This window comes from Schistocerca cancellata, chromosome 6 (genome assembly GCF_023864275.1).
Source record: "Schistocerca cancellata isolate TAMUIC-IGC-003103 chromosome 6, iqSchCanc2.1, whole genome shotgun sequence".
NCBI lineage: Eukaryota > Metazoa > Arthropoda > Insecta > Orthoptera > Acrididae > Schistocerca > Schistocerca cancellata.
This window is the reverse complement of record NC_064631.1, coordinates 542,093,729-542,119,105: the sequence shown is the minus strand read 5'-3', so window position 1 is coordinate 542,119,105 and position 25,377 is coordinate 542,093,729. Positions and strand designations below refer to the sequence as shown.

At 42.2% G+C, this 25,377-nt stretch overlaps 1 protein-coding gene and 1 pseudogene across 3 annotated transcripts in view; both read left to right on the top strand.

Annotated features, from left to right (window-relative positions):
- Window positions 1-25,377, top strand: part of LOC126191506 (V-type proton ATPase 116 kDa subunit a 1-like) — a 278,558-nt gene that overhangs the window by 26,018 nt on the left and 227,163 nt on the right. The window lies entirely within an intron of this gene.
- Window positions 9,668-9,785, top strand: LOC126089811 (5S ribosomal RNA; annotated as a pseudogene).

The following is a 25,377-nucleotide window of genomic DNA, read 5'->3' as shown; positions in this document are numbered from 1 at the left end:
ATGTCCTTAGGTTAGTTAGGTTTAAGTAGTTCTAAGTTCTAGGGGACTTATGACCTGAGATGTTGAGTCCTATAGTCCTCAGAGCCATTTGAACCATTTGAAGAGACGGAGCGCAGGCTCGGGTTAGGGAAGGATTGGGAAGGAAATCGGCCGTGCCCTTTCAAAGGAACCATCCCGGCATTTGCCTGAAGCGATTTAGGGAAATCACGGAAAACCTAAATCAAGATGGCTGGAGACGGGATTGAACCGTCGTCCTCCCGAATGCGAGTCCAGTGTGCTAACCACTGCGCCACCTCGCTCGGTATAACACTTAACTATTTATCTCTGTGGCCAATAAAACCCGAGATATGACCCTCCGAAAAATCACATTTTCGAGCGCGGCTTTTTGGAAAATATTCGTATCGCGCACTGTCGTGCATGGAGCAATACTGGTAGTAAGCTAAGGACAGTTTTGTACTCCTCTGCAGCCGTAGCACCGTTTTCATTTCTCCGTATTCTGTAAATAATTCAGCCAAAAAATTTTTCCTTTAGAAAACGGTATACCATAAGACGTCGTAACAGGTCAAACAAAATCATTGAGAACAACTCCGAAGTGTTGCTGGTTCTGAATAAACTCTTTGCCTGTTATCTACAGATTAACCATCGATATCGAATGGATAGCCTTTATCTTCTTATCGTACATCTGTAAGCTCAGTGTACAGACGGAATGAATTACAGAGATGAAGACAACACGAGCATTAGTGCAAATGCTGCACTAAGTATCAGAAAAAATATATATTCCAAGAGAAAATGGCGTAGAAAGAATTTTATAAGGACAGTAAAGGGAAATGATGTAAATGCGTTGAAAACATTAAGAAATACGAACAGAATGAATGATTGAATGAAAAGTGGTGAGAAATTACGCACTGCTGTGCAGTGGAGCGTTCTCCGCAGCTTGTGGTCTTAGTTTGTTAGCGCCGCTAGGAGCCCAGGTTCGATTCCCGGTCTGTTCGGAGATTTTCTTCGCTCCAGGACTGGGTTTGTGTGTTATTCTAATCATTTTATGTCATCTTTATCGATGCGCAAGTCGCCGAATTGATATCAAATACACTGTCCATTCATACTAATGTGACAACCAGTCAAAATCCTCAATAACCACCTTCTGCATCGCGAGGCGCTACGAGACCTGCAGGTAGAGAGTCAGTTAAATTCTGGAAGGTAGTGACAGGGATGTGGAGCCACGCCGAGTCCAATGCTGTGGCCAGCTGCGCTAGGTTTCCGGTTGAGGATCCAAGGGACAGCCCGACTGAGGTCATCGCACATATTATCCATAGGATTTAAATTCGGGGAGTCTGGTGGCCACAGGACTACGGAAAACTTTTGCTGGTGCTCTTCATGTCACGCACGTACGCCGTGAGCTGAATGACACGTTGTAGTGTCCTGCTAATAAATGCTATCGTGCCTAGGAAAAGCAAATTGCATACGAGGGCTATTCCGAAAAAAATGGTTCAAATGGCTCTGAGAACTATAGGACTTTTCTGAGGTCATCAGTCTTTCACCTCTCTCTGGCCTCCTTTCTATTTGTTTTATTTATTTTGCTTTTGTTTTTATTCTTATTCTTATTATTATTATTCGCGTAACAACTCATATATTAAATGAGATATGTTACTACGAAAAGAGACTCGAAATACCTTTTAGCGGTGCTGTGCTATGCCTTTCCTTGGATCACTAATTTTCAACAAAAGAAAATGTATTATGTTCCTATTGTTCTGTATCTGGCTTTCTATTAAAGCAGTTATAGTACGCAATGATTGTTCAGCATCATAATTTTGCAGTGGATTTTTGTTAATAGTAAAACAACAATAAGTACCACGGCTAACCCGAGAACATGAGACTATTATCGGAGAAAAATAATGGTTTTACTATAAGGGTGCCAGACCAGAACTACGCACAGCGAGATTTCTTTCATGTGATGAAAATAAATTATCTCTTTTCACTATTAGTATTATATTATCAGCAGCCCGCGTCAGCCTGTAAAACACATCATAAAATCTGCTGCTCTGCTCTGCAACTTCGAAAGCTGAAAGAAATAATTTTTTACTTCACTATTACCTGACCGCTTCTTTGCGGTATGATAGGTTTCATTTACTGCAATTTAAATGAACCGCGGCAGCGGCTGGCTCGTTCGTAGCGCCGCTCTGCACCACGAATAATATTTAAACAACTGCAAAAGGTCTTAAAGGGATGGGATAAAATACCAGGCAAGCTTGACATGAATCATAATGCAAGGTTTCACTAAATAACTCTATTCAAACATTTAAACAATTTGAGTAGTACACACCTTTTTAACAATCTTGCCTAATGGCGTCCCTCTTACAAACTTGACAAAAGAATGCTACGCTAGCATACAATATCACGTCACAGGCTATCCTTCACACGTAACTCCAAGAAGAAGCAGAGAAATTAATGCTCGTTATGTATTATTTACACTAGTCACATATTCTCATTTTTGTTTGGTATTTATCGTCTGTGGCGGTTTCATTACTCGCCGACACAGATATTATCTAAAATAAATAAAAAAATACATAATCTTATACAATAACAAAATATGATACACAATGTTTTCTCTTTATCACATAATATGTCTTATACTAAGAGACGTTACAAGTCCCCTAGAACTTAGAATTACTTAAATCTAACTAACCTAAGGACGTCACACACATCCATGCCCGAGGCAGGATTCGAACCTGCGACCGAGCGGTCGCGCGGTTCCAGACTGTAGCGCCTAGAACCGCTCGGCCACCCCAGCCGGCGGCTATTCAGAAAGTAGGGAACGTTTTGGCATAAAAAAACTACGCACAAGAAATACATTTTATTCTATACATCTGAAAGAGCGACTGACTTACTACTTTTCCACATAGGCACCAAACACATTGAGGCACTTATCATAGCGGTCGACAAGCTTTGAAAGATCGTCGTAAAATTCTGCCACCTGAGACTTCAGCCAGTGAGTCACGCCGCCTGGAGCTCCGCGTCGTCATCAAAGCGCTGCATTGCAAGCCAGTTCTTCATCTTGGGAAGCAAGTGGATGTCGCTTGGTGCAAGATCGGGGCTGTAGGGCGGATGAGGGAAAATTTCACATTTGAATGAATTAAGGAGTTCTTTAGTGCGGTTTGCCGTGTGAGGTCGGGTATTGTCGTGCAAAATGAAAATTTTGTACTTCAGCTTTCCTCGGTGTTTGTTTTGAACTGCTCTTCTAAGGCTGTGCAACGTTTGACAGTACCGGACAGAATTGTAAAGCGACGGTTTTCACGAATCATTTCATCAACTTTTGCACAAGATTGTCAATCACAATGCTCGGGCGTCCACTCTTCTCTTCAACATGAACGTTGGTTCGGCCGTTTTTAATCGGAATGCACCATTTCTGGACGGAACATTCACTCATACCATTGTTTCCGTACACGTCGCACAGTTCACGATAAATTTCTATAGGTTTTAGGTTTTTTGCCAAAAAAAGCCGTATCACAGACCGGACCTCACAACTGGCGGGATTTTCGATTGCAGCGCACATTTCAAATTTGAATATCGAAAAATCCAGACGCGTAGAGACGTTCCCGCTGTCACGCATGGATGCCGACTCAGCTGCCGAGCACGCACATACCAAAATATACGCGATCGGCGCGCGCCTAGCGGCGTCAGACGCAAACGTTTCCTACTTTCTGAATAGCCCTCGTATATGGGTGGACATGGTCCCCAACGGTAAACGGATGCTTTTGTTGGTCCATAGTGCCTTCCAGAATGACAAGATCGCCCAGGGAATGCAACGAAAACCTTCCCCAGACAATAACTCGGCCTGGACCCCTCTGCTTTCGTGCATTACGCGCTGTACACGTCAACGGCCATATGTCCGATGGAATATAAAACGTGGTTCATCTGGAAAGGCTACCTTTCGCCACACAGGGGACATCCATTTGCGGTATTGGTGTACAAATTTTTTCCTTTAATCGCGGATGTACAGCAGTCAGCATGGGTCCAAGAAACAGACGCTTGCTGCGAAGGCCCATACGCAACAACGTTTGCTGAACGGTCGTTGAGGAGACCCTGCTGGTTGCCCCGTGATTCATCCGTGCGGTCAGTTGCTCAACAGCTGCCCGTCTACTCGGCCGTACACATCTGTGCAGCCGTCGTTCATCCGTATCATCTTTGGCCCCTGGTGCACCACAGTTAACTCTGCGCCGCTTTCGCAGAGCACCATTTTGCTATGCACGATACACTTTAACAACGGCAGCACGCGAACGACTTACAAATATAGCCTTTTCGGAAATGCTTCCACCCTTGACCCGAAAGCCACTGATCGGTTCCTTTTGGACGTCGAATAAATCGCTCCGTCTGCACTTAAAGATCTTCCCTTGGTAGGTGACCACATTCATATCGAATTTTTTGAAAAAAAAATGCTCCATATACTGTTAAGTTTTCATTTATTTTACGCATTCAGCCGGCCGGAGTGGCCGAGCGGTTCTAGGCGCTACAGCCTGGAACCGCGCGACCGCTACGGTCGCGGGTTCGAATCGTGCCTCGGGCATGGATGTGTGTGATGTCCTTAGGTTAGTTAGGTTTAAGTAGTTCTAAGTTCTAGGGGACTGATGACCTCAGAAGTTAAGTCCCATACTGCTCAGAGCCATTTGAACCGTTTTTCACGCATTCATAATTTCGGTTTTGTAGCCATTCTCAAGGACACGTTGAACTGAAAATTAATAAAGCATCCGTCTCAAGCAGTGAAAGGCATAGACTCAAACAGTTATTACACATTTGAGAACATTACTCACAAGTTACATTATGGCTGACCTTTCTGTGACGTATCATCGCCGAAAACAAATATTTCTGGTCTCATAGATCAACTGTCGTATTACATGATACGAGTACATATCCAAGATACATAATATTGCTGTCATTGTGGACGATTTGAAACCGTTAACGTACAGTATGGCGTGTTTAACAGCAGATACGGGTGTATTCCTGTGACCTGCATTCATCACTTCTGTTTATCAACTGAAGTTGACGTATGTCAAAAGAGTGGCAGAGATAGCAACAAAGCGGTACCACTGTGTGAGCACATAATCTTTTCTATACCAGAGGTATTACCAGGAAAGTGACGTGGATACTTATTTAGCTAAATGCTTAACATGTCCTTAAAATACACGTCGTAACGGCCTGCTACAGGTATACGTTGTAATAATTCATTTCATAGTGTAAATATAATCGGGGTGGCGGCAATGGGGGGGTGGGCGCTATAGACCCCTCCCCCCCATGGAGTATCATATTACAGTGGATAAAATGACTTCAGAAATCAGCGAATATATTACTCCAACAGATTCAATCTTTTTTTTATATACTCATGTACCAATATACGTTGCAATGTATTCCAAACAAATTTTAACAAAAGAATGAGAGATGCAAATAGCTTACTACCTAAGCCAATAATTATCATTTAACTTAAAATAGGCGTCTTATTATTTATTAATACACATTTTTTACCCTAAACTCCAAAACAGTTACCAAAAAACGACTTTAAGCAACATCAAATTTTACCAATTTGTCGGTAAAGGACCCCAACTCTCTTATTGTTAAGGCATATTCCATTCCCCCAAACCTCCCCCCCCCCCAATTAGCGCCCCCCCACCCTTGACCGACTTCTAGAACTGCCCCTGAATATAATTATTTCAGATGCACAATAAAGTTTTAATCTCACCACTATCCCATGGCTGCAATGTTATATAATCGTAACTTACTGGTTTGTGAAGACTTACATACAAGGCGTCACACATATGCAACAACTTCCACGACGCATGTGAAGTGGTGGGACTGCCATAGAACTCAGAAAATGAAAGATTCCGACCCAGAGCGGCCCCACAATAGAACGAGTGGGAGGTGTTGGGGTTGCTGAAGGCTGAAACAGACTTGGGAATGTGCTATTAATCGGGACTATATCTAAGGGGTAGGAATATTATAGGGCTAGGAGAAATTATTATATGCTTTTTGGTCCGATTTAAAAACATTTACCAGCATATTAAAAATTAATAGTGGTTCATGGTGTGGGTTCCTGGTATCATGTCCTAGTTCATGAACCACGGGCAACGTATGAGTGGCCAAGTAAGTGGTCATGACAGGATACCAATTACTTTGGAATAAGGCTGGGCATCTCGGACATATTCTGAGTCGTGGTCACCTTTTTGCTCAGACGGCAAAGACTACCAAATCCACCGGTTAGTCCCTCAACCGTTAGGGGTAAAACCCAATGGGACCCGGGGGAAGTAAGGCTAGCAACCTGCTTCCCTGGTACTTTAAATATGATGCAAAATGCCTCGGACCTTTGGAGGTGACGGAGCCCCACTTCCAATTGACAAACCAGGGACTCATAAGATACGACTCGGCAAACGAATGGTAACGAGATGGGGAGCTATTAATATCAATGGCGGCTACTCTGGGAAGAAGGTAGAGTGGGCAGAGGCTGCAAGTAAGATGGGGTTGGACGTTTTAGCTGTTAGTGACATTCAGGTAAGGGGTGAGAAAGAAGAGGAAGTGGGAGAATACAAGGTTTACCTGTCAGAAGTCAAAGCAGGAATAGCAGAATGGGGTGTAGGGCTTTACATCAGGAAATAAATGGAATCCAGCGTAGTTGCAATAAGGTACGTAAACGAACGACTGATGCGGATAGATAGAGTATATTCGCATTGTGAAGGTACAGATCAAGATAAGATGGATAGTTTTTATGACGCACTCAGTGACGTAGGAGGATAAGAGTGGAGAAACTTCAGCATAAGGAAATCAGGCATAAGTAAATAACAGTGATCTCAGAAAGATACCAGTTAGTTGAATGTAGTCAATTACAGTCATTGGAAAAGGAATGGACAAGGTACAGGGACAAAGTACTAGAAGTGGCTAAAGAATGTCTTGGAACAGTAGTGTGTAAAGGTAGGATGAAGCAAACAGCTTGGTGGAATGACACAGACAAGGCAGCCTGTAAAAGGAAAAAGAAGGCGTATCAAAAATGGCTACATACTAGAACTCAGGTAGACAGAGAAAGTTATGTTGAAGAAAGAAACAAAGCCAAACAGATAATTGCAACATCCAAGAAGAAATCTTGGGAATACTTTGGAAATAGGTTGGAGACTTTGGGTCAAGCTTCTGGAAAACCACTCTGGAGTGTAATTAGCAGTCTTCGAAAGGGAGGTAAGAAGGAAATGACAAGTATTTTGGACAGGTCAGGAAAACTGCTGGTGAATCCTGTGGATGCCTTGGGCAGATGGAGGGAATATTTTGAAGAGTTGCTCAATGTAGGTGAAAATACGATTAGTAATGTTTCAGATTTCGATGTACAATGGGATAGGAATGATGATGGAAACAGGATCACATTTGAGGAAGTGGAGAAAATGGTCAATATATTGCAGTGCAATAAAGCGGCTGGGGTGGATTAAATTAAGTCGGAACTCATCAAATACAGTGGAGTGTCAGGTCTTAAATGGCTACACAGGATAATTGAAATGGCGTGGGAGTCGGGACAGGTTCCATCAGACTGGACGAAAGCAGTAATCACACCAATCTTTAAACATGGAAACAGAAAATATTGTAACAACTACAGAGGTATCTCTTTAATCAGCGTTGTGGGTAAAATCTTCTCAGGTATTGTTGAAAGGAAAGTGCGAGTATTAGTTGAGGACAAATTGGATGAAAATCAGTGTGGGTTTAGGCCTCTTAGAGGTTGTCAGGACCAGATCTTTAGCTTACGGCAAATAATGGAGAAGTGTTACGAGTGGAACAGGGAATTGCATTTATGCTTTATATATCTAGAAAAGGCATATGACCGGGTTCCTAGAAGGAAGTTATTGTCTGTTCTACAAGATTATGGAATAGAAGGCAAACGTATGCAAGCAATTAAAGGTCTTTACATGGATAGTCAGGCAGCAGTTAGAGTTGACGGTAAATTGAGTTCATGGTTCAGAGTAGTTTCAGGGGTAAGACAAGGCTGCAACCGGATCATATGTTGAAAACAATAGACTGGCGGGGTGAGATTAAGATATGTGAACACAAAATAAGCAGTCTTGCATATGCGGATGACTTAGTTGTGATGGCAGATTCGATTGAAAGTTTGCAAAGTAATATTTCAGAGCTAGATCAGAAATGTAAGGACTATGGTATGAAGATTAGCATCTGCAAAACGAAAGTAATGTCAGTGGGAAAGAAATATAAACGGATTGAGTGCCAAATAGGAGGAACAAAGTTAGAACAGGTGGACGGTTTCAAGTACTTAGGATGCATATTCTCACAGGATGACAACATAGTGAAAGAACTGGAAGCGAGGTGTAGCAAAGCTAATGCAGTGAGCGCTCAGCTACGATCTACTCTCTTCTGCAAGAATGAAGTCAGTACCAAGACTAAGTTATCTGTGCACCGTTCAATCTTTCGACCAACTTTGTTGTATGGGAGCGAAAGCTGGGTGGATTCAGGTTACCTTATCAATAAGGTTGAGGTTACGGATATGAAAGTAGCTAGGATGATTACAGGTACTAGTAGATGAGGACAATGGCAGGAGGGTGTCCACAATGAGGAAATCAAAGAAAAACTGGGAATGAACTCTATAGATGTAGCGGTCAGGGCGAACAGGCTTAGATGGTGGGGGCATGTTACATGCATGGGAGAAGCAAGGTTACCCAAGAGACTCATGGGTTCAGCAGTAGAGGGTAGGTGGTGTCGGGGTAGACCAAGGAGAAGGTACCTGGATTCGGTTAAGAATGATGTTGAAGTAATAGGCTTAACATCAGAAGAGGCATCAATGTTAGCACTGAATAGGGGATCATGGAGGAATTTTAGAAGGGGGACTATGTTCCAGACTGAACGCTGAAAGGCATAATCAGTCTTAAATGATGATGATGATGATGATGATGATGATGATGATTAAAAATTAATTTTTATTTAAATAATTATTTATGTGGTAATCATTGTATTTTGGATTGTACAATTTCGGTTGTTCACGGTAGAGAACTATTAAGTTTTCTATTTTGCTCTGAAAAGCTAATCATTAGCAGATCACAGCATCTTCTTCCCGTCGGTTAAATTTCGCGTCTGTAGCACGTCATCTTCGTGGTGCAGCAATTTCAGTAGTGTAATTTACACGTCTTCTGTCGGTACACTTCGTCACTTTCCGTTCTGGATCGGTAACAAGAAACCTCGCTTGGGTACAGCGTGAACGGTCGAACCGTTTCCTCTGGTGTACTGTGACTGCACGGAACCTATTCGTCGTTGGTCGACTATGTGCGTAGCTCGGTTTTCCATGGCACAGTGCGCTCCGTGTGGACGCAGCTTACAAGGGGATCACGGCTGCTCGTTATCATAAATTTACCGTATATGCTGGGTGCGGCCAGAAACGAAACGAAAGTGACAGAAATGTGAGCTCCAGACGGCCAAGCGTTTAGAAAAAACAGCATTTTCGGCGTGGGTCTGAGGGATGATCCATTTATGTTAGCATAGTCTCCACAGAGCGTGTGGTGGAGGGGTAAGGTTACGGAATGGTAATCGGAGGGTCTCGCCCTCGAGTCCCTAGGAAGAAATTTTTTTTCTTTTCTTAATTTCAATTTTTACTTTACTTCCACTGTAAACAAACCGGAATAATCTGGAATATATTTTAGTTGCTGGCAACGGCCTTGCCGCAGTGGATACACCGGTTCCCGTGAGATCACCGAAGTTAAGCGCTGTCGGGCGTGGTAGGCACTTGGATGGGAGACCATCCAGCCCGCCATGCGCTGTTGCCATTTTTCGGGGTGCACTCAGCCCCGTGATGCCAATTGAGGAGCTACTCGACCGAACAGTAGCGGCTCCAGTCAAAGAAAACCATCATAACGACCGGGAGAGCGGTGTGCTGACCACACGTCCCAATATCCACATCCTCAACTGAGGATGATACGGCGGTCGGATGGTCCCGATGGGCCACTTGTGGCCTGAAGACGGAGTGCTTTATTTTATTTGTTAATGTTTTTGTAAAAGCTATGAGAAGGAAAGACAAAAGAAAATTTGGGAATGCAGGTAAATCTCTAGGAAAGGATTGTAAGGCCTGCACGAGAACTTAGTATTTAAAATTAACTGCTTTTATTATTTTACAGGTGATAATTTACTTGTGCTGGGGTGATATTCATCGTAAAAATAGGGGAAGCAGTACTTTTCTCGGCGTATTGCACATGTAATAAACGCCACATTCCTACAGTTACGTGGTTATTTTTAAGGTGAGCCAGATGTCATGAGGGCCGAAAAAAAATATAATTCTGTGTCTTTCTGCGTCTAAAAATATACATTTTATGCATAGTTCCTCATCATTTTCATGTTTAAATGCCTTTCTAAAGCAGATGCAGCTCGTGAATAGTTGTTACAGAGCTGTAAGAAAATATACCTATTCTGTTAGACTGTGACTGTATTATGGATATAGATTTGTTGTAATCGAACTTCCTCTCGATACAAGTAGATTGCTTAGGTTAACTTAAACATATCGCGTGCGTTCTTGTCGTAAACTTGTTGTGAATGTGTATTTCAGCCATTTTACATCGTAAAATGCCATAAACGAAGAGGTTTAGCTGCAGTCTTAAATTTTACGGTAATAAACGCAAGGGTGTTGTTGGAAAGCCGGCCGGTGTGGCCGAGCGGTTCTAGGCGCTTCAGTCTGGAACCACGCGACCGCTACGGCCGCAGGCTCGAATCCTGCCTCGGGCATGGATGTTTGTGATGTCCTTAGGTTAGTTAGGTTTAAGTAATTCTAAGTTCTAGGGGACTGATGACCTCAGATGTTAAGTCCCATAGTGCTCAGAGCCATTTGAACCATTTTTGATATTTCGGTGTGTTCCTTCTAGAAGCGCTGAAGACGGATTTAAAAGATTTTTTCATTAAAAAAGGTTTCAGAGATGGTGATTTATACTAGAGGAATGGAAACCGTATCGTTGCAACGAGAACTAACGTTGCATAATACAGTAAAGTAATTGATTATCGAAGCTTATGTGATCAAATGAGATCTTAATCTGAGTAGATCAGCAAGTGGTACTTAACAAGCCCGTAGCTCAGTCGCATTATATCCGATTGCTTCAATCAGCTGATAATTTTTTTTACGACTGTTTGTACCAACTGAATGTCACCATCTGTTCATCTGGATTTGCCGAAGAATCTGTTTTACAATGATGCAATATGTCACGATTAACACCACTTCTTGAATTTGCTGCTAATGATGTTACATCAATCGTTTGCGTGCGTAATCCGCTATCACGCTGGACGGACGGAAGGACTTTAATTTATTACTCTTTTGGATGTCACACTTGGATAAACGATCAGCAACTTTTCAGCTAAAATGACTACCAAGGTCTCGAAGTATTCTAGCCCCCATGTTCTTTTCATGCCTCATTTTCAATACCGTGATTAAAAAATTACATTGCATAGTTAATTTCCGTCGTAATAACTGCAGAAAGAAGCTTTATGTCAATAGAAAGAATTTATAGCTTATCTCACATTCGTTACATGTCGGGAAAACAAGGAAATTCGTTAAAAAATAGTGTTCCACACCTACAGCTACATAAAGCTAAAACAACGGCCTGTAAACATGTAAATACAGGTGTTTCAAAAATGACCGGTATATTTGAAACGGCAATAAAAACTAAACGAGCAGCGATAGAAATACACCGTTTGTTGCAATATGCTTGGGACAACAGTACATTTTCAGGCAGACAAACTTTCGAAATTACAGTAGTTACAATTTTCAACAACAGTTGGCGCTGCGGTCTGGGAAACTCTATAGTACGATATTTTCCACATATCCACCATGAGTAGCAATAATATGGCGTAGTCTCTGAATGAAATTACCCTAAACCTTTGACAACGTGTCCGGCGGAATGGCTTCACATGCAGATGACATGTACTGCTTCAGCTGTTCAATTGTTTCTGGATTCTGGCGGTACACCTGGTCTTTCAAGTGTCCCCACAGAAAGAAGTCACAGGGGTTCATGTCTGGCGAATAGGGAGGCCAATCCACGCCGCCTCCTGTATGTTTCGGATAGCCCAAAGCAATCACACGATCATCGAAATATTCATTCAGGAAATTAAAGACGTCGGCCGTGCGATGTGGCCGGGCACCATCTTGCATAAACCACGAGGTGTTCGCAGTGTCGTCTAAGGCAGTTTGTACCGCCACAAATTCACGAAGAATGTCCAGATAGCGTGATGCAGTAATCGTTTCGGATCTGAAAAATGGGCCAATGATTCCTTTGGAAGAAATGGCGGCCCAGACCAGTACTTTTTGAGGATGCAGGGACAATGGCACTGCAACATGGGGCTTTTCGGTTCCCCATATGCGCCAGTTCTGTTTATTGACGAAGCCGCCCAGGTAAAAATAAGCTTCGTCAGTAAACCAAATGCTGCCCACATGCATATCGCCGTCATCAATCCTATGCGCTATATCGTTAGCGAATGTCTCTCGTGCAGCAATGGTAGTGGCGCTGAGGGGTTGCCGCGTTTGAATTTTGTATGGGTAGAGGTGTAAACTCTGGCGCATGAGACGATACGTGGACGTTGGCGTCATTTGGACTGCAGCTGCAACACGGCGAACGGAAACCGAGGCCGCTGTTGGATCACCTGCTGCACTAGCTGTGCGTTGCCCTCTGTGGTTGCCGTACGTGGTCGCCCTACCTTTCCAGCACGTTCATCCGTCACGTTCCCAGTCCGTTGAAATTTTTCAAACAGATCCTTTATTGTATCGCTTTTCGGTCCTTTGGTTACATTAAACCTCCGTTGAAAACTTCGTCTTGTTGCAACAACACTGTGTTCTAGGCGGTGGAATTCCAACACCAGAAAAATCCTCTGTTCTAAGGAATAAACCATGTTGTCTACAGCACACTTGCACATTGTGAACAGCACACGCTTACAGCAGAAAGACGACGTACAGAATGGCGCACCCACAGACTGCGTTGTCTTCTATATCTTTCACATCACTTGCAGCGCCATCTGTTGTTGAAAATTGTAACTACTGTAATTTCGAAAGTTTGTCCGCCTGAAAATGTACTGTTGTCCCAAGCATATTGCAACAAACGGTGTATTTCTATCGCTGCTCGTTTAGTTTTTATTGCCGTTTCAAATATACCGGTCATTTTTGAAACACCCTGTAAATACTTGTTAAAATGTGGACCATTTTATTTGTGTCGAGAATGGTTGGCGCTCAGTCCTGCAGGCTGTCTACCTCTTGTCCTCCATTTCTCGTTTCTTATTACAAGTGTTTGCCTCTGTACTTGGTTCCCGACAGTGATGCCGTTTTGAGATGTATACTGTATCAACGGCTCCCAAAGTTTCGTAGACCGATACCTGTGAGTGCACTCAGTTCGAACTTCGTAAACTTGTACAGCACCCAACTAAACTTTAGAATGAAAACGAATTTTATTTCACCACTTGTTTTAGAATGACAAGAGATAAGTAATATTTAGTTTTTGTAGGAGGTTTTATTAAGTCACTAAGAAATGAGTAACTGACACAATTGGTGCTACTTACAGTATTTCGAACAATCTTTTTGGTAGTTGGGTTGTTCTCAGTCAGTGCACGCCCTCATAAATCATGCTCCTAAGCTATTCAGTTCTTTGTTTTTATTTTCGTATGACGAAGCAATTTCCGGTGCATCGCGAGTGTTACCTTTTACTGCTTTTCAGATAAGAAAGGTAACTATCCACAGTGATTGCTCCAAAAACATGCCTTCCCTGCACTACTCTTCTCTGTAGCGGCACTTGCTTCACCTGCTCTCTACACCTCCATTTGAAACCAACCAAGCTGAAATGTGTGTATTAAACGTAGAATTGGTAGAACACTCGGTTGCTGGACTCCTTACTTCTCAACTAGCTGTTAATGCTTTATGCCTGACCACAACAGTATCCTCTCTCTCTCTCTCTCTCTCTCTCTCTCTCTCTCTCTGGTGGTCTCGTGGCTGCTTGCCGCCGAGTACGTCTTTTTATGTGGCGCCATTTAGGCGTCTTGCGCGTCGGTGATGATGTATGATGATGACAACAATAAAATACGCAATCCCTGAGCAGAGAAAATCTCCGATCCGGCCAGGAATCGAACCCAACCCCTTCGGTTGGCCTTCCTCCACGCTGACCGGCAGCTACCGAGGCGGAGAGCACTGTACCAGCTCTTCAGTAGTTACTGTTGGGTCACGCTTTCAGTTAAATTATTTATCTGCTTCGAAGTGAGTAATGAAGAAATTCTAGTTTATCGGAGGAAGTATTCGAACTTGGAGAAGAAGTTTACTCGAGATATTTGGCGTCTGTTATGCACATATCTCTCTTTACCGTCAGCGAAGTATCGTACAAAGCACATAGTATGTGAGTAGTTTGTGGACTGTGTGAGGAACCTGTAAACTCCACCCCACAGTGTCACCCATTAATGCTAATAACTGAAAAACGGAAATTTTAGTAACTTACACGTGGGAGTACCCAAAAAGAACCAGAACAACATTGCCGTGGACGGAGCTTGTGTAGTACGGCATTTCTGTCGATAGGCGTGTAAAGCGTAACTCATTGTCAGATCAATGCCACCTGCGTTGTCGACCTGGTGTGTTTTGATCATCTGCAATGATATTTTTGCTAGTGCTGTTTTGTTCCTGTTTCGTTTTCTATGATGACAAGTGTTAGTGAACAACGTGCAGCTGTGAAATTTTGTTTTCTACTCGATAAAAATGCTGTTGAAACTGTTTTAATGTTGAAGACAGCTTACCGAGATGACGCTATGGGAAAAACTCGAGTTTCCGAGTGGTTTGCTCGATTTGAAAATGGCGACACGTCGATTGATGACAAACATCTGGACATTCATCACCTGCCGAAATCGGAAGTATTGAAAAAAATCAATCTAGAGCTTTTGCTCACAGACCGTCGACAGACAATTGACCAACTGTCAGAGATTAACTAAAAATTGTGTTCTTCAAAAAAGACCCGATTTGTGGCAGACAGAAAACTGGTTCTTCCACCACGACAACGCACCTGCACGCACATCCATCTCTGTTAGTTTTTGGCTAAAAATGGTAAGGTTCCGATGTCCCACGGACCTAATTCACCTGACGTGGCTCAGTGCGCCTTTTTCTTCTTTCCGTGCGTGAAAAAGGGCATGAAAGGACACCGATTTGAACAATATTGAAGGAGTCAAGAAAAAAACGAAGAAGGAGTTGTCAGGCATTTCTAAAGATGACTACAAAAAATGTTTCGAACAGTTGAGGCACCGGTGAGACAAGTGTTTTAGTTGTACTAGTGAGTATATTGAAGGGGATAAGATTGTTTTGTAAACAGTTTGAAAATATATAGCTTTTAAAAAAAATCCATTTTTTGGTTGCCCCCTCGTATAATTAATACTAGAATCTTACAAAACTGTGATAATAGTGATAATACTTCGTAAATAATTTGTTTCATAACTGAAACACAGTTAAACCCTTTTGAATTTTACCGCTCAGAAAATGTTCATTATGTTCATTAACCACGGATTGGGAACCACTGCACTATCCGGGCAACTATTGGTGAACATTAGCATGGACTGTGTCCACCCTTCACCGTTATGACGACTTGAATTCCGTTGGCGACAAATTCAATGATGTGTCAGAATGTCTGTGGAGAAAGTGCAGCCCGTCCTTCAAGAGCAGAAAGCAGAGAAGATAGTGATATTGGACGCTGAGATCTCTAGCGAAACCGGCGTCGTAACACATCGCATTGATGTTTCATTGGGCTGAGGTCGGTCTCTGGGCAGGCCAGTCCATTTTAGGACAGTTATTGTCCACAAACCATTACCCCACAGCTGCTCCTTTCTTACAGGGTGCATTGTTATGCTGATATAAACCACCATCGTCTCCGAAATGTTCTTCTATTATACGCAGTACACAATGTTCTACAGTATATCCATATCAAAATGGCTCTGAGCACTGTGGGACTTAACTTCTGAGGTCATCAGTCCCCTAGAACTTAGAACTACTTAAACCTAACTAACCTAAGGACATCACACACATCCATGCCCAAGGCAGGATTCGAACCTGCGACCGTAGAGGTCGCGCAGTTCCAGACTGTAGCGCCTAGAACCCTCGGCCATCCCGGTCGGCATATCCATATCCTTGCACTTTTCTTTCAAGGCTATGGTAGAAATTGGAACATGCTGTTTCCGTAGTCAACCGGTGAATCCTCCTTAAATTCCACGCCCTTTGTCTTCCAGTTGATGAGCTCACCCAACAACATGTAGCCAAGGTGAATAGTATCAGTTTTAAATCGAACTTTTCTCCACTGTTACGCTTTTGTAAGCAGAGAGTCTTAGCTGCGTCGAGCTGCAGCACTCAATCTGCAAGACGCTACGCGTCCGTATAGTCACACGAACTTCCGCTTAAGACAGAAACCGGTTTCTTGTTCATAACAGATAAATCCTAAATTCTAAATATTGTAATTTCTCCGAATCTGCTAACCGGATTTTGAAGAGTGAAACACCGTTGAATTCATCTCTATTAGAGGTACGATACCAGGAGCAGAAATTGCTATACTTCTTTTTAAAAAAAAGCTAAGTTGATACTAATACATCTGTAATTAGTGTAACTATCAGAAGGAGTTTTCGCCGCCTGGTGAGGACTTATAGGTTCAAATGGCTCTGAGCACTATGGGACTTAACATCTGAGGTCATCAGTCCTCTAGAACGTAGAACTACTTAAACCTAACTAGCCTAAGGACATCACACACATCCATGCCCGAGGCAGGATTCGAACCTGCGACCGTAACGGTCGCGCGGCTCCAGACTGAAGCGCCTAGAACCGCTCGGCCACGAGGACCTATTCACAATTCATTTGGATGGAAAGAGAATTACGATATCTTAAACGGTTCGGGAAATATTTGATGTGAACGGCTCAGTTGAATTAACTTGTATGCAACTTTTCGCTTCCTGTATTTATACCTTTTAGCTTTATAGCTCTAATGCGCGTATTGTAGTTACCCCATTCGAACAGGCCTCGGAAGCCTCAAAAATACCGACAGACTGCCGTCTCATCCTCCGTCGTTAGACATCATTGGATGCGGATATGGAGGGGCATGTGGTCAGCACTTCGCTCTCCCAGCCGTTGTCAGTTTTCGTGACCGGAGCCGCTACTCAACTGGCCTCACTAGAACTGACTGCACCCTGCTTGCCAACAGCTCTCGGGAGACCCGGATGGCAGCACGATGTCCAGACTTGTCTCCAATTGAACACTTGTGGGATGTGATGGGACGAGAAGTGACTAGTGCAGGGGCGGGCAGGAATCCTGCACGTGTGCGGTGCACTTGCACGCGTGCAGTTAACAGGTGTTCCGCGTGCACACAGGGGCAAGCTGGCCACCCGCTTATCTCCCATCCCCACCATACCTTCTGTCCGCTCCTTCCTCTGTAATGCGTTTTGTTTCCCAGCTTGCTTTATTGAGTGAATGAATAAGGTTAGTAGGAGTATTACCTACGATACGTTTTATTTAATTATCACTGGTGGAGTTTACAGTACGTTTAATATCTGGAATAAAATTTCTACATACAGACAACACAAACAGTTACGTAAATTTTCATCACTGATGTTTGCTCTTAACCGAGACTTATTAATTCAGCAATTGGTTGTCCAGCTCTCGCTATATTAAGCGCAGTCTTATAACTTGCACATACCGCAGGGCTATTATTGTTGTCGTCCTGAAAACTTGAAAACAGTGCTCCATAAAATATTAAATCAGTTAGATGAGAGACACGACGAGAGAAAGTCGCAGATCTCTCGTGACAATAGCAACTACGACAAATTCAAATGGCTCTGAGCACTATGGGACTTAACTGCTGTGGTCATCAGTCCCCTAGAACTTAGAACTACTTAAACCTAACTAACCTAAGGACATCACACACATCCATGCCCGAGGCAGGATTCGAACCTGCGACCATAGCGGTCGCGCGGTTCCAGACTGTAGTGCCTAGAACGGCTCCGCCACTCCGGCCGGCCAACTACGACAGATTCATCTGATATCGTCAGATAGCTCTTCTTAAGCTCAGTTAATTCCCCATCCGGTCAGAATCCGACAATAAATTGTACTCGTCCTTGTGAAATTTATTATAATGGCCTTCAATACTAAACTTCCGTTGACCAGCGAGAATACTGCCACATATTAAACATTTCGAATTTTCACGTTTTTGCACAAAGAAAAAATGATTCTCCCATTACTTTTTAAAAGATAGCAATTCTCCACTTCTCCGTTTCTTGAAATACAACGTTCACTACATAGTGCTCGCTTCGCATCAACGTCCGCAGCTTAGCCTGGCACTACACTGCCGCAACCTGCCGGCTGTCGCCACAGCCCCGGTCGACGCCTGCACGCGAACAGCACACGTGCAGCGCTGTGCGCTCATGAGCCGCGTGCAACGTTTGCCCGCCCCTGGACTAGTGCATCTCTTACAGAACTACGTGAACAGGTCTAGACGGCGTTGAATAGCGTATCCGAGGACAGTATTCGCCATCTGTACAATCGACTATATGCCAGAGTCGGCACCTGCATTGCCGCCCGTGGGTGTTTCAGCAAGGGCCGATACCTGGTACTTCAGCACCGCTTGTGCTATTCATCTTTTAAAGTAATCATTTCATGTACTCCATATGCACTGCTGCAACAATAAATCTTGGGTACACTTGAAAAATCTTTAATGGTGAACTAATATTTTTTATGGCATTGTATTTCCATATATTCAAGAAAGCAGTCGAAATAAAGTGCCGTTTCCTGAGTGCGAAGTAATAATCTACAATACGGTGAGATGACTGATTAACGTTCTTATCAGAGATTTGTGGCTAGTCCTTTCACGTGCACGATATATTATTTGTAATTGAGTGGATTATCAGTGCTGATTAACTTCAAGCTTCCTTTTGAAGAACTATCTGCTGATAAAATGAACGCGATATTGGTCATTGTTCTTGGTGACACTTATTTGCGATAATACCGACAATACCAACATGACGCATTCGTAAAAATTTCTACTTGCGTCAGAAATTGTGAGCAGTACAGTTATAGGGAGAACCACAAGAAGATAGACAATAGTTTACCGACAGAATACTTCACGAAGCACCGGCGTCTTCTAACGGTAAACCTCCACATTACTTTTTCTTTCAGTACTTGCAGTGGCTATGTTAGTATGGATGTTAGAGAAACGGAAAAAGCAACAATGTAGTAAAATTAGATTTGATGTATGGCTATTGGCCACAGAGGCGGACGGTCGATATTCGAGAAGGAAGTAAGTGTAAATTACTACGTGTAGTCATTATGACGTAGGAAGGCCACAATAGCTTACACTATCGAATCCTATCCACTTCTAACCCTTTACTAACGCATCCATCCTTTTCCACACTGCGTATTTCCTCAATACTACACGCGCTGAAACCTTTTAGAATATGTGTGTATGTTAATCGGGAACCTAGAAACGACAGAAAGGCTCCGTCCCCGCCGCAGCCGCAGTGGTCCACAACCCCACGACGACTACTGCAGTCCACTTCACCCCTCCGCCACCCCACTCCGCACCCAGGATTATTGTGCGGTTCGGTCCCCGGTGGACCCCCCAGGGAACGTCTCACACCAGACGATCTATGTTTGCGTGGTAGAGTAAAGGTGGTGTACGCGTACGTGGAGAACTTGTTTGCGCAGCAATAGCCGACATGGTGTAACTGAGGTGGAATAAGGGGAACCAGCCCGCATTCGCCGAGGCGGATGGGAAACCGCCTAAAAACCATCCACAGACTGGCCGGTTCACAGGACCTCGACACAAATCCGCCTGGCGGTTTCGTGCCAGGGACCAGGCGCTCCGTCCCGCCCGGAAAGCCGTGCGTTAGACTGCACGGCCAAACGGGCGGGCTTTTAGAATACCAATCCTGGTATGCTGCCGAACATACCAGAACATTTCACCGCAACGTCCAACAACATACCCCTCAGACGATGAAATTTATCGTTTTTATCGTATCTAACACACTTTTCCCTGTCCATTTTCACATCAAGGTCCCCTCCTTATTTCCCATCTTACCCTTTTCTTCTCTCACACAGCCGTATCCTGATCTCAGTCCTAGCTACTTCCATCATAGAGCCCATTTCTCCTTCCACTCTACCACAGTACGCATTACCACATACCAACTCCAGTGAGGGTTGAGAAAAATCAGGGTATTTAAAAAATAATAAAACAACCCAGTGGGTTGTTATTTTGGGAATTTTTCCGTATTGATGATTAAATGGTCCATTTTAAATTCCTAAGATTAATTTATTGAAAACAGTAACCCATTTTTACAACTGCTTTATTTGTGCCTTATTTCTTGCACCGCCATCACTGCATCCATTGAGAGAATTTTCTCCATCTACGGACTTGTTTGGTCAGAATTAAGAGATAATTTAGGATAGGAAAGACCCAAGAAATTAGTGAAGATCTACAAATTTATGCATGCTTCCAAAATTGTACTTTACAGTCATTACGATTCTACATCAAGTTTAAATTTTTTTCTGGTGGTATAGATGTTATTCAACTGCGTTCCTTATATTGCTAGAAAAGTTAAAAAATAATATTAATAAAATAACTTCCTGTGACAATAAACAGTTGCCTTCTATAAATGTTATGGCTCTTTCTAATTTGTGTAAGGCACATTTGGTATGTTAATTAAAATCCCATTATTAGAGGTGAATTTTATGGTGGAGATTTTAAATTATTTTAAAAAAAACCGTGTTTTTTTTGGGTCGGGTTACATTTCAACAAAATTTACTCTTACTATCGCCACACTCCTCACAATACAACATCGATAAACCTACATCCATAAACCCCACTTAATCCTCCTGGTGTGCACATTCTACCTCTTTCATGCAGTGCAATAACGTGCTTCACTCCAAGAATGGACCCAGAGTGGCACAGCAGAGGGCAGGTACCTCACGCAACCCGCTACGCCTTCGTAGAAAAAAAAATTATTATTAATAATAATAATAATCGCAAACCGAACTTGGTTCTGTCCCGTCACACAAATGCATCAGTTCAGAGTTAGTTTGAAAAGTGTGAGAACATTTAGTGGAGATTGAGTAGTAGGTATTATTAAATTATGTTTCAAATGAGCGCCAGGCTCCCTACAAATTATTTCAAATGCTTTCTGTAATGCAGGCTAAGTTCACTGACCTAGAATAAATCGTATCTTTGAAAGCATGCATTTCTTTGACGTAATAAAATTAGTGAAGCTTTGCACTTTAGGTAATTGAATAACTAGAAATGATTCTTTCTGCTCCGGATGTGGTGATATGTTACACAAAAAAATAAATTTAAATACGCCGCGGAATGGCGGCCAATTGTTGCCAGTCAAAGATCACCGCAGCTCGCTTCGCAGAGACTGAAAAAATGCTAAATAACTTCTTGCAGTTATTAACTCAGGAAGAATTGTTTGCATGGGTTCTTTAAGTAACACAATGCACTCACTTTTTGTAAATATATTTCCACTAAGCACAGAATATACACTTGAATTTTTCGCTATGCACAAGAATAAATAGAACAAAAGCTACTGCTTTATAATAGCAAGCGTACCTTACATACAGCAGAAGAAATGATCTGACTCGAAGTGATTTTCAATATCTTTTTTCTCTTATATATAATGACAAAGATAATAATGGTAGCTTCGAGAACGTTATGCACTACGATCAAATCTAATATAAATAATGTCTTTTTATTACATTGCAATCGATATAGTCTTTCTTTGAAGCTAATTTAATACATTTTCATAATTAATTTGTCGTTTATGCCCATATAATATTATTCAGAGTCCCTTTATTACTTACTTCAAATATATCGGCTTGAATATTTCAAAAGGGACACTGTATAGGGCTGCAGCGCAAAATAACATGGCCTCGACACAGGGCCGCTTTGTCATCCTGGGCGCTGGGCGAGACCACCATTATGTTTCGAATGTGTGGCTAGCTCAATTGACCGTCTTCTGTATCTCTTTACTACATAACGTGACACCACAGCCTCAGCAAGTGATAGGTGCAGGGGAAGTTCTTCATAATCAGGAGTGTAATGCCATTAAATTTATGTCGAAAGAAGTAAACAAGGAAGCAAAAATCTAATTAAAATCAGCTAAAACGGGTTGCAGGAACTGCTAGGTACTCCAGTAGCACACTGAAAAGAGTAAAGGGTGACCTACAAGCATTCCCAAGGCTTCACTAGTTGAGGAAAGAAGCAGAAAGAGGAGAAGAAAAATTTACATTTATGTAATACTGACGAACAAGGGGCTTTTTTGTTTTGTTTTGCTTTGCTGAGCTCTTACGCGCCATACTATAGAACACGAAGACAGGGAGGAGTTAGAAAACGACTGTACGTCAGTCCCAATTGACGTAAGAGAAGACAGCTAAAAGCAAGCACGTGGAGAAAGGGCATACAGAAACGGAGGTCCAAAGCTAAAAATTAAATGGCCTTCGTCATATTGCTTCGGCGGATGAAAAGTAAAACGCGGTCGACAGCCCGCGCGTCATTTGCTAAAACGGCCGATAACTCAGACGCAAATCCAAGCGAGAACGTAAACGGTTAAAAAATGGGCATTCTATCAGGAAGTGGCGGACGGTTAAAACTTGGGCGCAATGTGTACAATGTGGTGGGGGAGCGGCACTTATCAAATGACGATGGCTAAAAAGGCAGTGCCCAATATGCAGCCTAGTTGACACATAATTTCCAACTGACTCAGATTCCTTATTTTATACTGTCATTATCCTTGTAAATAGCATTGCCCATTACTCTACATTTTTGTACCCCATTTTTTGTTTTGTGAGATTTCTTACGACAGTGCATGGTTGAATTTGTTTTTCTTAGGCTGAACCTTTGTTTGTGCGACTATTTCTTGTTCAGTAGTCTTGTTAGAAACTCGCTACCTGCAGCTTACAAGTTATGCGAGGTACGCGTTCGTATAGAGGCCGTAGCTTCCGTACTGCACCTCCCCTACTGCGCAGTAGCCGTTCATAAACGGAACCCCACCAATACCGTCCCCTACTGTGCCGACTGTGCAGGTACGGCCCAAGTTACTGCGTTCACGTTCTACCAAGTGTGGCCAGACCCATTTCTTTTGAAATTTCGAAATTATTCGCCATTCGCCGCTGTTCTTGCAACTGAAAATGAGAAATGGCTCTGGATTCTAAAAGTTTCCTGTTATGATTGCTTTGAGGTAGCGATGATTTTTCTTGTGTTAGCACCTAGTATTATCACCACCATCTTCACTTAAAGCAGTTGGCCTTTTTATTGTTTTGCCTCTTAGAGTACCCATCGCTTTCTCAGTCTTCTTGACTTCTTCTCCTAACATGCTTAAATCTTCTTATCTGGAGAGGTAATCTTTCTGCACTCATTCTTTCAAGATGCTCGTTCCAGTTTCTCCTGTTTCCTGTATTTTATTGAAGATGTTAAATAGATTCCAATTTCCCCTAATTTCTGTGTGTCGAAATCACTGGGTTCTTGTGCATCCCTTCACTGCTTTTAGAAACAAAATCCCTGTTTTGTATGTGACTTTCTTGATGTTTACTTGTAACCCAAGATTCACTTCCATAAACAAGCACTGGAACTGCTACTGTCTATAAAATTTCAATCCTGGTTCTTTCCTCGTTTCATTTTTTAAACATGTTTATTGTTCCACGTGTATTCCTAAATTTTGCTAATTTCTTCTCTGCGTCTTCGTCATACTCACAAGTTACGTCACAACCTAAATGGTTAAATTGTTTAACATGTTCTATTGTACAGCTGTTGATCACAATTTTGGTTTATATACTATATTTCACTTTAAAAGCCATTGATTTTGTTTTGTTCTCAGAAATCGTCAAATGGTACTCTTCACAAACCTTACAAACCTTCTGTAGTAAATGTATTCCCCTTTGTAGGTTCAAATGGTTCAAATGGCTCTTAGCTTTATGCGACTTAACTTCTGAGGTCATCAGTCGCCTAGAACTTAGAACTAATTAAACCTAACTAACCTAAGGACATTACACATATCCATGCCCGAGGCAGGATTCGAACCTGCGACCGTAGCGGTAGCCCGGTTCCAGACTGTAGCGCCTAGAACCGCACGGCCACTCCGGCCGGCTCCTTTGTAGGTCATTTGCAATCCGTGCCAGCAGTGCAGCGTCGTCCGCGTTAAAAGACAATTCAAAGAGGAAATATTGTTAATTTTAATTCCCCCCCTTTAAAAAAATCTCCTTTCATTTCCGAGTTGCGTCGTCTAAATAGATGTTAAAAGTGTGGGTGAAATGCTGCACCGTTGTCTTGCTTTTATTTGTAGCTATAGGCTGTGTTAGAGTGCCATTTATATATAAAATTACAGTCGTGTGTTTGCACAGACTTTTCAAAATATTTATTAGGTGTTGTGGATATTCTCTTTTCTCCGCAAGTCTTCAAAGTTTCTGTGTATCAACATATCGAATGACTTAATAAAATCAATGAACTACTAATATTAAATGGTTTCCCTGTTACATTCTCTCTGATTTTCGATTATTTATTTGATTATAAATATCGTATCCCTTGTCAATCTACTCCTTCGAAACTGTTCTTCCCCTAACAAACTCTCAGCCTTAACCTGTAACCTCTTAACTCACTTGCATAAACTTTGTATGTGGTGTCCAGTAAGCTAATTTCTCTAAAGCTCTCGCAGCTACTGCGGCCTTCTTTTCAAATAGTGATATCACCTTTGTTTGTGCCCATGCTTCTAATGTTAAAAACGAAAATGTGAATACAGAAACTATTCACATGTATCTGAGTGCTGCCTGCCTATCACCAAAATAATACGTGCAAATTTTATACAAACTATTTCGTGTTAGTTAAATAAACAGCTGGTCATTAAAATTGCAGAGATGTGAATTACGTGAAATACATGTATCTGAAATGCAAATCCAAAATGCAAATTACCTATTTTTATTTTGCATTTGAAATTCTTTTTTTCAAAAGAAACATTTTCTATTTTATTTGAAATACTTAAAATATAGATATTTTATATTTGTAAAATGTAAATGCTTCTCTTGAGTTTGTTATTTCCTACTTCATAGCTCTCATTCATTTATTGACCAACTAGTTTAAGCAAAAAATAGTTCCATGAGGGGTACAGATGGAGCAATAAGCGCCAAAGGTATACCTGTCAACTGAATGAGACCACGAAACTAATTATTAGAAGAGGCAGTTAGGCTTGAGTACACTTTATATGTTTACTGGTATTGTTTGTTTCATGTAAGACGTACCGAAATCACGTGATAACGCCTAGTGCTCTCAAATGGAAGTGAGGGGAGGAGAGAGCGTAGTCACATACATTACATGTAATAGCGTCAAGTGATATGTGTAAGTACAGATCTCAAAGTAA